Here is a 13,322-nt window from a genome sequence, read left to right on the forward strand (position 1 = left end):
TGGGGAAGGGGCTTTTCACCTCTTCAGGGAGAGACATAAACTTGGACCACACAGTCTCAAACTCTGCCAGCTTGTCATTCAGCTCATGCATTCAAGATGTTGCATATTAATAGCACTCCCTGATGGCTGGTGGATGGGGGTCTCTTCACCTATACAAAATAAGCCTCTTGGCACAACAAAGTACAAAAGAGGCCCACATAGGAAAAGAAATGCACTAGAGAACTGCTTTGGAGAAACTCTGCACAGATGCTCATGTGCAGATGCATATTTCAGATGTTCTTTTTTTCCTGATTAGCATGCAGCAAACTCACCTGTTTTGATGCCTAGAGGAGTCACAGCAGAAGTAGCGAAACACCTGTGTGAGTTCATTTCTTTTTCCCTATGAATATGATTTCCGTAGCATGCTTTTTCAATTGCCCTTGTGTGTAGCCACTAACATCCTTCTCAGTCTCCCTCTTGGATATGTGTGAGCTGTACAGGGTAGTACTTCAAGATGGAGACAAAGCACGGACAGTGCGGGGAGCTGCACGTTGAGAAGGAGAAGGGAATGTGAACTGGTAGCACCAACTCTAATGGCATAGGAGCACTGGGGGCTCAGGCAGGACGAGTTCTGGCATGGCTCAGACAGAAGGATGAGCTGGCAGGAGCTGGGTAAAAATTTGGTGCTCCTGATTTGCAAATGGTTCAGTGTTCAATATATATGGGGCCTTACCTGAGGTCTGGTCATGAGATCCATGAACAAGAACCAGCCTGCTTCCCCCTGAGCCTGCAATGTGCAGGTGACAAGGAGCATCTGATCCTAATTCTCACACTGTGCTCTGCGGGAAAATCCTATGTATGCCACAGAGAAAATAGACTCCTTTGTGCTCTGCTCCATCGTAGTTCACTCCACCGGCAGAAAGCACAGCTCAATTCTGTGTGTGTGTTTTGCAAAAAATGAGCCTCAGGTGGAGAAGGCGGGGGAGGGTTACTTGTATGTGTGTGGGTATCTGGTGCAATCCACAGTGTGAGCCACGTTTTTCTGGATATTTCAGCATATACTGAGAATGACACATGAACAGTCCAAGCTATTTTCAGAATTGACAGTTTTTCTTTTCACTCTGATAATTGCTTCTTTAATACGGTAAAGTATGCAAAGTGCTTCAATAAACTTTTAATTAGGAATGGGAGTAACGGTGAAACTAAGAGAAAGTCTAGCCAAAGCTAGAGCTGACCTTGGCTCATACCTGTGTTGAGCTTGATTCACTTTTGAAGAGAAATCGCGTATCTTGGCATTTGTTGGTTTCTGGCAAGCAGGTGTCCTGAAGAAGGGCAAGAAATGTTGGTTTTGTGGTGTTTTTGACTCAGGAAAGACTCAGCAGAAATCCTTTCTGGTGAGAGTCAGGGAATAAAGCAGCTTGGGTGTGTTTTGATCTCAGATGTCAAATACTTCTTTAAACCAAAATATTCAAAATATGTGAGGTTTTTAAAAAGCCCTGAAATCTTCTCAGATCCGTACAGCTGAGAACAGATTACAAGCAGAATTCTCCGGATTAATCTGAGATGGATTTTGCTGCACCGGCAGCTCTTTGACTGAAGCGTGCTGATTGACACCAAGAATGGAAATACACTGTGCAGGGGGGTCTCTATTTTCTCTTAATCTGTCTAAATCAATTAAGCGTTTGAGGTGCGGTAGTGTATTTTCTAGGAACTTCATTTCTCTGTCTATCCTGATGAGAAATGTAACCAGTCCCTTTTGACTTTGCAAAGGAAAATGCATCCCACAGAGCTAATGCTGTGTGCACTGTACGTAGAAATGTATGTTTAATGAAAGATGAGAAATTATGGATCAAATAACTATGTGGAAGCCACTCTCACAAACAATGAAGATCATACTGGATGAACTCCAAATATCATTACTATTGTTTAATATCAGCTCCAGTCCTGCATCTGCATAAGATAGTGTCAGAGATAATAATCTCACCAGACAGATACAAACTGCAAAACTGAAATTACCTTGCCCAATTACTTTGTTTACTGGTGGTGTTAAACTACTGTTTTTGTCTGAATCATGCAAGAGAGCTGTGATTTTTACCTTTAAACTCCTCTGAAAATGCAGCAGTTTAGCATGAATGCCTATTTCTTTGCAGACTACGTTATGAGTGAGTTTGATAGGAGTCACCATGGTGAGGAAAGAAATAATGGATATTCAGGTAAGACATCTTCATAATGAATTCACTCCTTACACCATGTTAACGCCCACACATGGAATTAAGGACCTCTGTAACACAGTGCAACAATTTACTAGAAATCACAAAACACCAATTATAGAATTGGATTGAAATTGGCTGCCAAATCCTCTGTCCCTGATAAAAGAAGGGTAGGTAAAGTCATGCCAGCACTTTTTAACTCCTTCCTAAAACTTCCCATGGGTCCATCATGCACTCTCTAAATGAGAAAGGAGGAGATTGACTGCAGTGCTACGTATGCGACATGAAATGCATAAAAAAAAAAAAAAAAATCAGGAAACGCAGTGAATATAAACTCAATTCAGATGGTATTTATTTAAATAATTACAGCAGTTCATTAACTTGGATAATCTCCTGATTTACACAAGTGAAAAAAGGAAGAGTCAGGTTCCATATTGTATTTTTGGATTGATAAAAGTAAGCGAGCCTTTATGGAAGAAGCATGTGAATGAGGTTCCTCAGCTGATATTTTAGAAAAGCACAATTAAACGTCAACATTTTACAAAAGACTCTTAAATCCTCAGACTGAATCTTGTCTGTTTTTACCGGTAGCAGAGTACCAAACTGTAAGCAGAACTGAGCAGGATCTGACTTTCCATCACAGACAGTTAATAATTAAATCAAACATTATATTCAACAATAGAACATATGCATCAGCTTCTTTCAAATTGCATTTCCTTCCTGTTAGATCCATTAGTGTAAACCAGACTGCCTTTAGAAAACCCCTTATTGCTGCTGTCTTTCAGCACAGTTCCTGAAATGGATAATGTGGTGCATATTATGGTCAATTACACAGAACTCCCTAGTGATAGGGTTTTAGAGTTTCAGAATAAAACAGCTGGAACTACAGGGCTGTAAACTAATCTGAAAAAGAGACAATAGTAAGACATTTGATGCACATTGTTAGAACATGGACAAAGACTAGATGTGAAATAGTACCTATCACCATGCCTACTGTATCTCGCAGCATCTTCTCTACAAAATCCCAGTTAACTCTTGAAAGCCAAGACAGTCAAAAGTGAAAGATTTTGCCATCAACAAATGCACACACAGCTCTGTAACCTAAACTAAGCAGAAACATTAAAGGAGGAACTTGATACAGACTCCTTTTTCTTTTAATATCAGTGGAGTTTGAGTCAAACCCAGAACCCTATTCAAAAATGATAATTTGTTTGTGAATACATAATAAATTTATACCTACACGTTCTAAAAAACTTTGTCCTTCTCTCTTTTATTAATTGGAAGAGCAATGAAAAGTGAGCGTTTTGGATGCAAAAATTGCAAATGGTTTTGGATGTATCAAGACTACTGTTAACAATATGCAGTGCTCGATTCTACATCAATACAAATTGACAGAAAAGCTCCCATTAATTTTAGTAACACGGGAGCGAATGTTTAGAATAACACACGCATCATTTGGAAGCACAGTGACCATGATTACATGTGTAATCACAGTAATTGTGCACACAATTACTGGTTGGGTATCTAACTGCTTTTCACAAATCAGTTTCTCTGCTTGCATGTATACTCACAGCAGCCACTTGTGCAAATACAGTGCAGCCCAGAGCATCCCTACCTCTGTGCTCACCGCTGACGTGATACAGAAGAGGGCTCTATCTGTAGCACTGTGTATGTGGGATAGAGAAGCATACGTTTTTGTTGCAGTGGTGTGAACAATAAATAAGAAAGGAAGAAAAATTGTTGCAGTGTCTATTTGGGAAAGTAAAAGTGTGAAACTACTACAACTAATTTTTCAAAAGGACAGAGACTGATTTTCACCGGCTCCTTTCTTGCAAGCCTGCTTATCAGCAGGGTCCAGCAGGCATCAGCATGTTCACATTTTGCAATGCTGTGGCAAAATAATCAAATTATTTAGAAAATAACAGCACCATACTGAAATAAAATAAAAAATAAGATCTGAATTAAATAATAAAAAAATAATGATGAATAAAATTTTGCATTAAAAAAAAATCAAACTTGCAATTTAGTCTGCTATGAATTTCTTACATCATGAAATGTGAAAATGAGATGTTCTGACTAGCTACCGTTAAAAGATTCACTCCTCTATACAGAAGATTGATTTTTATAGTCGTAACAGTGGAAAAAAGCACATCCTTTGTAGACTTCCGGATTCATCCTGCTCAGCAAAATGGTAAATTCGACACAAAACATTTTATTCTTCTGTCTCTTACAGTCATGGCTTCCTTCTTCCCCCGGAGAGCAATGAGTCTGTTTCCCTTTTTCAATAACAGCTTTATTACAGCATGTTAAAGGGAAACAAGAAGATGAACAGACCAGGCCTGGCTGTGCAGCGATCATTCTTCTGAGAAGCCTGTGTGAGGAGATGCTGGTCTGGGAGTCAATCTGAGGAAAAGCAGAAGATATTTGCTTTATGTAAGTAAATGCGGGTGCAGAGTCCTATTGTCTCAGCATGAGTAAGCATTGAGCAGTTTTCTAAAACTTCATTGTAGTACTTGAATCCCTTCTTTATTCTTTACAGGCATTCTGCTGATAATCGAAGCAGATTTTTACTGTAATTTGATTACAGTAGATGTGGTGTAACCTCACTGAAGTCCAATCAGAGAGAATTTCAGCGCTGTACGTTGTTTATGGTCTGCAATATTGCAAATAGGAGTTGTGCATGTGGACTGAATTCAATATAAAGCATTAAACACTATCTCTTTTGTAATTAACGTAAGAGCTGTATGAAGTCTGGAAGCTAAGAAATCCCACAAGTCCTGTAGAAAATGTTTGTTGTTTTTTTTAATGCAGATCCGAAGTATTATTCAAGGGAGTTCATTCCAGAAGACAAGAGAACTGTTGGTACATGATGAATATAAAGCTCTAAGACTTGGTGCTGAAAGATACTTCTCTCAGAAGTGTGCATTTATTGTTTGATACCTTTGGTGATACGTGCTGCTTCACCTACCATCTCTCTGTAAGTGTGGTCTCACTTTCACTGTTATTGCAACATGTGTCAAGTGAAATGAAAACAGAAATTTGGGAAAGGATATAATTAACCTACCTGTGAACATTACCCTTAAATATTGTGCTAATTACCTCAATAATTTAAATCACTGCAGATCTCAAACTTATTTGTTAAATATTTAATTCTGCAAATTGTTTCTGATACAGAGGTGTGGGTAGCTTTCTGTGAATATAACCTTCTATATAAAACTCCTTACAAAACCATTGTATATTTGCACTTCAGCAGAAAAATCCACTGTCAACAAGACTTTTAATGGCAATCACAGAAAACGTGCCCTGGGGCTAAGAGATATAGTGCCCTGCTACTCGTAAATCTAATGAACGTGTTGTGTGCTGAGTAGGCCACAGTAAATTTCTGTCTGCACATCTTCAGGTTTGATTCCATGGTAGTCTAGACTGGAAAGTTTCTTCTGCCTTGTTTCTTTGGCTGTGGTGCAGTTGTGTGGTTGTTTCTTATCTATTCACCTGATTACTTAAGTCACTGACCACATCATGTCCTCGATCTTCATCCCTTCTCATCAAGTGAATATTTTGTGCTGCTTCTAGGCCATGGGGACACTCTCAGCCACTGCTGCTGGGGAGCAAGAGCCAGGCCATGGGAGCTGGGCAAACTGCCAGACGGGAGGATGGCTGGCAGAGAGGGCGCAGGAGGTGGGGGGCAGGCCCTTACAACCCTGGCACCCCAGTCTTTCATCCCGTGGAAAAAACAAGTCTCTCTTCCTTCATCTTTCCCCAGGGGCATCAGCCAGCCCTGTGTTTCAGGCTGTACCGGATGGCAGTACTTCTTTGTTTTTGTAATGTATGTCTCCTTTACTGAGAAAGAAGATGGAAGATTGGCTTTGACATCGTGTTGCTGCACTGTAAATTTTACTATTAGAGTAAAGTGCAAAGGTACCCTAAATCCATGTGATGGCTCACACCAGACCTCTGTCAGGAGCTCTTTGATTAGGTAGGTGTTCACATAAGTGCTTGTTTGGGACTACATTCTTACCTTATCATATATTATTCAGAATTTCTTTCTGATTGCCTATATTTATTTACTACACTCTTGTACACATAATTCACACTGTTTAGTTCATCCCTGGCAATAAGAAACAAAATTCTGTAAATTTAGCCAAATAAAGTTGTATTTGCCTTGTTAGTCATCAGAAGTCTGGTTCTTTCTATGCATTACCTGAGTTTCTGGGCATTTTTTCCCTTCGTTTACTCAAAAAATGACTAATGAATACAGAAAGACAGCCAAGACAGGATGAACTTTTGGACAATTTATGCAAACACGACAGATGAGAATAGATTTACTATAAACATGTCAGGCACAAAAGACTTGACTGCTTTTTAAATACAGTGATACTGGAAGAGATTTATGGATATTTTCAACTGTTCATTAAAGAGAAAAATATTTTGAAACTATAGGCACTCTCCTTTTATCCATTTTTGCCTTCCAGGCTGAGTTGCAAACCTTTGATGTTTTCTTCACCAAAAAATAAAAGTAGTTATGAATTTATTTCTCCCAAGCACTTTCATTTTTGTGTCAATTTACAGTTTTTATTACATTCCTGGCAGTCCAAATTATGGTGTTTGGAGAGCAGCTAGAGTCCCCAGCTCAGAGTTTTCTGAAAATAGGGATGAGGTTCACTTAATGATGCTTTCTGGCCACTGCCTTTTTTCTCCTCCTACAGTAATAAAAGGTTAATAAAATCTATGAATACTTTAATGTCCTGCTCAAGCAACCAACCAATTAAAGGTTATTCAGATCTAAATGACTGGTAGGCAGTCAAAAAAGTTAACATGCAATGACTGGTACCTTCTGGATCAGATTAAGAAAATGAGAATTCTTAGACATGAAACTGTACATAACATAGTCCTGATAGTTGACCAAGGTATCAATTCTTACTGCCAGACAGGCATATGCTTAACTGCATCTATTTAGAATCTACTTCTGTGCCTTTGTAAATCGATAATAAGCCTTGCTTTCAACTTAAGTGTTACCTGAAGTTGTTGTCTCTCAATGGTTTTGCAAGCTAGGATTGAGCTACAGGAATAGTTTAATGAAATTAGGGGATTCTTTCTAAAATCATGTTAAACTCAAAGAAGTAGTAAGGAATTTGCATTTGCAAATTGCAATTACTTCTGAAAACCATTGTATCTTGCCAGATTTCCTAGGAAGTCAAGACACTGCACCAAAATGGTAGCAAGAAGGACTGTGCAGTGCTGGAAGATCTCATCCTGCCTGCTCACAGTGCTGACTGTGCTTCTGCTTTTTGAGAAGAAAGGGAAAGAAAGATGGAGAAAGAGGAGATGAGAAGAGTTGGATGGAAAATAATACAGTTTTCATTGCAGACTTAGAAGGGTATCTGCAATCTTGTAGCATCATGATTTGAGTGTTCAGAGAACCTCCAAAATAAGACGTGAGGCTTAATGAAGGTTTTATTTTGGAGAGAATACAAAAAGCAGCTGACAGTATTTTAACAGTTTTTACTGGACTTGCCTTTTCAGCCTCTTAAAATTAATTGAAGAGCCACAGACCAACACACATTTATAAATAACATAATGCAGTTGGGGATAATGCAAATGTCTTTATAAATAACACAGTATAGCTTAAATCATTATTTTTAATGCTGCTATTTTTTGTTCCTATATGAACAGGTCTGTGCTGGTCCGCATTAATTAAATTTAAGTAGGATTTCTAAGGCCAGATCATCATTACTTGTGTGGACCTGATTTAAGTCTGCAGTAAAACATTTCTCCATTTAGTCTGGTGCTTTTGTGTCATATTTCATACACTAGTTGTCTCTTAATTAAATCCATGATGGCCCACCAACACAGACTATTAAAATAACTATACTTTGCACTTGACATATTTATGAGACAGATTCATAAGAGTATAGACTGATACTTGAACTACTCACTGAGAAATGCTAATAAGATTATGATGAAGGTAAGATTAGAACATTCGTCTCCTTTTCTCTTCTCTCTTCTTTTTAGAAATTTATTTTTATAACCACAGTTCACTACGTCTATTTCGGGCTCTTTGATGTTGTTGTATATACCAGCAATTCTTTCTGTGTGTATTTATTACGGCAATGAAAAGCGGGAAACTATTTATTTATACCACTTCAGGAAAGTGCTTAAGTATTGTGTCCTTGAAGTATGAATATGTGCAGATGTCTGTAAAACCTTCGCATGGGATTGACGTGTTCAAGATATCGCATATTAAGAAATAGGTGTACCTTTGAAATTGGATGAATGTAAAATATTGATTACCACAAAGAGCTGCATTGCTTTATCTTTATTGCCTTGTTCCTAGAGCTGTTCTGTTGTAGGGCCAGCAGGGTCCGCTCCTGCCGGGGAAGGAGGCAGCGGTACTGTGCCTGGGGTCATGTGCTGCATATTGGCATGCCAGGCAGGATGTGTCCTAGCCCAGCTTCCGGGTGCACAGCACAACATTTTTGCATGGATTGGTCTGTGCAGTTTGCTCTATGCCTTTTGACTGTCACTGCAGTGTTTGAAAGTGTTTGAATGTATGGTCTCAGCAATTAGGAAAGACAAGAAAAGGAAATCATATCCATGAGTAGTATGACTTGAAGGGTCGTGTGGTATTTGTTAAGATTTGATCTTTTTGTGTGCATGAATATCTGGAAATGGCATTCCTTTTCGGATCATTTATTGACAATGCCACCGATATCATTTGATATTTTTTAAATAAAATGAAAGTGGTAGGTTCAAGGAATTCCATATTTGAGAGCAAGGGCAATGGAAGTGATAAAGCTGCTACCTGGATGGTCTAAAATCAGCAATGATTTCTGTTGCTTTTCAATACCAAGGCACTCCCCTCTTACGGACCTTCTCCTTCTTTTCTCCCTTTTTTCCAGTTATATCTTTCATGGAAAGGCTCCTGTACATCACTGAATCCAAGTGTGGGCACAATTGCAGATGGCTGTAAAGACATGCAGTTTGAAAGATATTTATATTATCAGTGTGGTGTATAGAAACCCAAATCTACATGGTGTTCTGATTTCTTTGGTGATGATGTATTACTGTGCTTCACACTGGTATTTTCTATGAAATTGTTGTAAGCATAAGATATTGAGAATTCATTTACAAATAAATACAATATTAGAAAAGTAAGAATAATAAAGATATATTAAATATTTCATCTTCTAGAGAAATAAACCAGCTACAGTTCAGGGAGCTTCACTAAACACATTAAATCTAATAAAATCGCCTACATGTACTCCTGACACTAGTAGTAATTAAAATAACTTGTTTCAAAAAATTGGTCCTATACATGAATACTTATTGGCAATTATTTCTAAGTTCTTCAAACCAAAGATAACGTAATTTGATTCACACACAATGTTCTTGTAAATGTGGTTCATAGTGGGTTTTATATGCAGCTTAGGACTGTTAATTGCCATTTTGAGCCTCACAGTAAAATAGAGTTCAATATGTCGCTTTTTCTGAAGTATTGAGAAATGTTTGAGAAATGCTTGTCTTAGTCTAATCAACTGTGAATAATTTATTTCTGAGTCCTACTTTTCAGTATAAGTGGATCTGACTTTTCTCGGAGCTTCTAAAGTCTAATCAACTTGTTATATTCATTTAATTAGGAAAGTCTGTAACGAACTGTGAAGTGTATGTACCAACAGGCTTTCTTGTTGTGTAAAATGGGTGTATTTTCCCTGTGAATGCGATTGTGTTTGTTTGTACTGACAGGTAGCCACTACTAAACATATCAGGTTTTTATGGATACATATAGGTCAATATGCATAGCACATAGATGTTTTCTGAGCTGCCTTTTCTCCTTATGCTCGGACAAACGGACAAAAGGTCTTTGACCCTGGTCTAAAATATTGCCCGGTGCTTATGGGATGTAATATGAAAATCATCAAAACTGTCCTTGGCAGGATGTTTCTTTCCATTAGTTAATTAAAGTGGTTTATTATTGCCTACAGCATGATTGCTTTATATGTGTTCTTTTTTTTTTTTTTACAAAGAGCAGATGTGCCCATGTCCTGCACTGTTTCTCTTTGTTTTGATAAGTGCAGGAGTGAAGTCACTGCCTGGCAGATCTCTCAGTGATGTCTCAGAAGGAAAGGAGAGCTGCTGATGGGCTGTGCAGTGGCAGCACAGGGAGAAGTGCTGGGGCTGTGTGATGGCACGGAGATGGCACTGCAAGGAGGAAGGAAGAGTGAGTGAACCCGCAGGAGCATCAGGAGCCCAGGGCAGAAACAGACATCATCTGGAACTGTCTGCCAGCCCATGCTTTAGAAACAACACTCTGATGATAACAAAGTGGGGATTGGTGTTTTTTCAGATTGACACCCCTAACATTTTGACTGGAGTATGGAAGTGAGGAGTAGCTGATCCTAAAATTCTGGACAAGATTGCACGAGGTTGGAAACTCACTCCTACTACAGAAAAAAAATGGAAAACTCCAAGTCTTCAGAACAAATCGGATTTTTGTTTTCATGTTCTGCCCGTGTTTGATGCGGGAGTTGAAATCAAAATCCAAATTGTATTTCCAGATCTAGGGGTCATTTCAAGTACCTTTCCATCTCCCTAGCACAGGTTTTTCTAAGGCTCGTTGGCATCTAATGATAATAAGGTCTTTCATTGCAGAATCACAAAATACTCGGCCTGTGGCCTTATGTTCAATTAATATTTATTTGATAATCAGAGGTAAATTAATTTCCATTGTTTCTGTTCTAATTCTATACGAGATTGTAAGATACAACTAGAGAAAAGCGCAGAGAGCCTGAGTAAATGTTGCTCATACAAAATGTTTCTATTACCCTTTACTTTTAAAACCATTAATAGATTATTAGGAGATATAAACATAGGAGACCATGGATCATATTTGCATATTAATGAAATCCATGAATAATACATTATTTGCTATAGAGAGTACTAGGAACAGTATCCTTCTTTTTTAATGGCTATAAAATCTGGCGGTTTCCTGGAGCACACATCACATCCCTTCTGCAATACCTTCTAATAGAAAGCAAGCAAGCCAGCTCTTCAAAGCAATCTCTCACTAAATTTAATAGATTTGTTTGTGTTGCTTTGCAACACACAAGTGTGACAGTTCATTTTAAACAAAATAGTTTTAATAATGTCATTACTAATATCTGTTTGGTCATCTCTCTGAAAAATGGTGTTTTAATGGGAATGTTTCATTTTAATAAATGGCAGAAGAGGCAAGCTGCCCTGAGTCAGCAGGAAGTGGATATACACCAGAGAACAGGCTGATTGTGTTAGATTCATCCAGAACATTGAACAGCACACAGACAGTCCAAGAAAAAGCAACTGGCTTTATTCAAATGATTAGTCTTGCTGCTACGCTGTAGCACAGATTCACACATTCTTCTATTATTCCTTGACCTTGTGCCAAAAACTCCCACTTGAAGTAATAATTAGAATTAGTGTTTTCCAGTGCATGCTCCCATCTTCCTAACAAACAGTAATGAAATGTGGCTTTTACAAAATATGCAGTTAATTAAACTTTTTTAAAACATTGGTTGATTAATACAGTTCCTCTGTGCTATCCCCTTGCTGTGCCCAGCAGATTCTACCTGATACTGGTGAACCAGAAGAAAAGCACTAGCAGTGAGATGAGGGACAGTTCGGAAATTTGCACTTCAATATTGGTTGTATCTATTTTCTTTTCTTTCTCATTTTGAAGCTGTCTAGGCATAAACTGGAAAGATGGCCATTATTTGTAATCACAGGTTTTTAAGCCCAGGACAGTGTGCGCATTATATAACTGCTCTACACATACCCTCAGCATGAATATGAAGAACACATATATCAAGTGCTACAAGGTAATAAGAGGATTTCTAGGCAAGCTGTTTAAAGAGGTGGCTCAGTACTGTATTGCTTAATAACACTATGCAGATAGAAATTCAGATTTCATTTTTTAAATATTATTTCCTGCGTTTTTACTGTCTGCTTTAATTATCCCAGTGCCGAACAAGTGTAGTCTTTTGATTGATGAGAGTTCCACCCCTTTACCCACACCCCTGCAGATATGAGGCTCCACAGTTTAGTACCATAAATCACTGTGATTGTATAACTTAACTACTGTATGATCAGAGATCACATACAGTGTTAGCCTGAATACACATTCATCCTTCGTTATGAATGTTTTTGGGCTAAATTTATTCTGGCAGTTTGGAGAAATATAAGTTTCTTCATGGAAGAAAGCAATGCATTTTAAATAAGCAATTCTTTCAACAACTAGAAATAATCACAAATGTCTTCTATTTGCAATCTTCATTAATGTGAGTTATTTCATCACTTTAGGAGAAATCCTTTCAGAGAAAAACAACAATTAAACCCCTCCCCCCCGACAGGCTCTGACAGCTAAGGATCTATGGATCAGCCATTTTAGTAATTAACCACAATTCCTCTGATTTGTGAATTTCCAGATGATGAGGCAGGAAGCAAGTTACATCTTGGAGAAATTGCCCTCAGGAGAGAGGAAAAACTATTGCGAGGTTGACAGCACAACCTTGTAGCAGCGCAGTTTGCCTTTCCCAGTGGTTCAAGGAGTTCCAAGCACCCTCTTGTAAATCATCGGCTCACATCTATTTATTATCTTCCAGCCCAGTGCACAACACTATCTGTTACACACGGATACCGGCAATATTACAAGGTGGACTCCAGGGATAAGAGACAGCCAACCCCGCACACCTCCCACGCCTGAGTCATACCCGGGGTAACGCCAGGTCCTGCTCATACCTGCTGTCGGCAGAAATGAAACCGTACGAGCCGTTGTGTTTCAGAGCCTTTTTTAATTGATTCTCCAGAATGCTTGATCTTACCTGCTGATATCCCCGTGTTATTATTCAGAGGCACAGTCTATCTGCATAGCAATGGACAAAATGCCTGTGAAAATATTGCTATTCATTCAGTCGATGTCGGAACTGGAGTAGGCACCAGCTACACTCTGCAATGCTTGTCCTGGAATATCAATAAATAAATCATAAAAGCCAATGCTTCAAATATTGAAAAATTCACACTTCAAACTGTGTTTTGAACTATACTGAGAGCAATGTCTCAGATTGTCCTTTTGCTTTATATGAACAGAGGAAATTCAAAGTA

General features: G+C 38.5%; 1 long non-coding RNA gene across 8 annotated transcripts in view; it reads left to right on the forward strand.

Annotated features, from left to right (window-relative positions):
* The window catches only part of LOC149916836 (uncharacterized), a 39,059-nt gene extending 27,175 nt beyond the window's left edge, over positions 1–11,884 (forward strand). For 3 of the 8 annotated variants that reach the window (XR_016469207.1, XR_016469211.1, XR_016469213.1), the window contains exons 2-6: positions 2,130–2,192; positions 4,423–4,622; positions 5,001–5,166; positions 5,763–6,165; positions 7,371–11,884. This is a non-coding gene — a long non-coding RNA (uncharacterized LOC149916836). The remainder of the gene's footprint in view (positions 1–2,129; positions 2,193–4,422; positions 4,623–5,000; positions 5,167–5,762; positions 6,166–7,370) is intronic. The other 5 variants (XR_016469210.1, XR_016469209.1, XR_016469208.1 and 2 more) reach the window with 5 other exon arrangements.
* The last annotated feature ends 1,438 nt before the right edge of the window (positions 11,885–13,322 follow it).

This window comes from Phasianus colchicus, chromosome 9 (assembly GCF_987193195.1).
Source record: "Phasianus colchicus chromosome 9, bPhaCol1.hap1.1, whole genome shotgun sequence".
NCBI lineage: Eukaryota > Metazoa > Chordata > Aves > Galliformes > Phasianidae > Phasianus > Phasianus colchicus.